Here is a 233-nt window from a genome sequence, read left to right as displayed (position 1 = left end):
CGACCAAATTTATTCATGGCATGCCCCTTTAAGAAAAAGTAGGTGGAGCCAGGTGAAATAGATAAACACAGAGGAAAGAGACATAATCTATCATTAGAAAAGATAAATGCTCTAAGGGATTCATAGTTGTTGTTAATATTGTCTTTGAGTTACTATCATATAAGGCACTTTATATAATTTTATATAATATCAGATTGTTATTATGCGTTGTTTATGCTTCCGCTGTGCTGGAA

This window comes from Ictalurus punctatus, chromosome 21 (genome assembly GCF_001660625.3).
Source record: "Ictalurus punctatus breed USDA103 chromosome 21, Coco_2.0, whole genome shotgun sequence".
NCBI classification, from domain to species: domain Eukaryota; kingdom Metazoa; phylum Chordata; class Actinopteri; order Siluriformes; family Ictaluridae; genus Ictalurus; species Ictalurus punctatus.
This window is presented reverse-complemented; position numbering follows the sequence as displayed.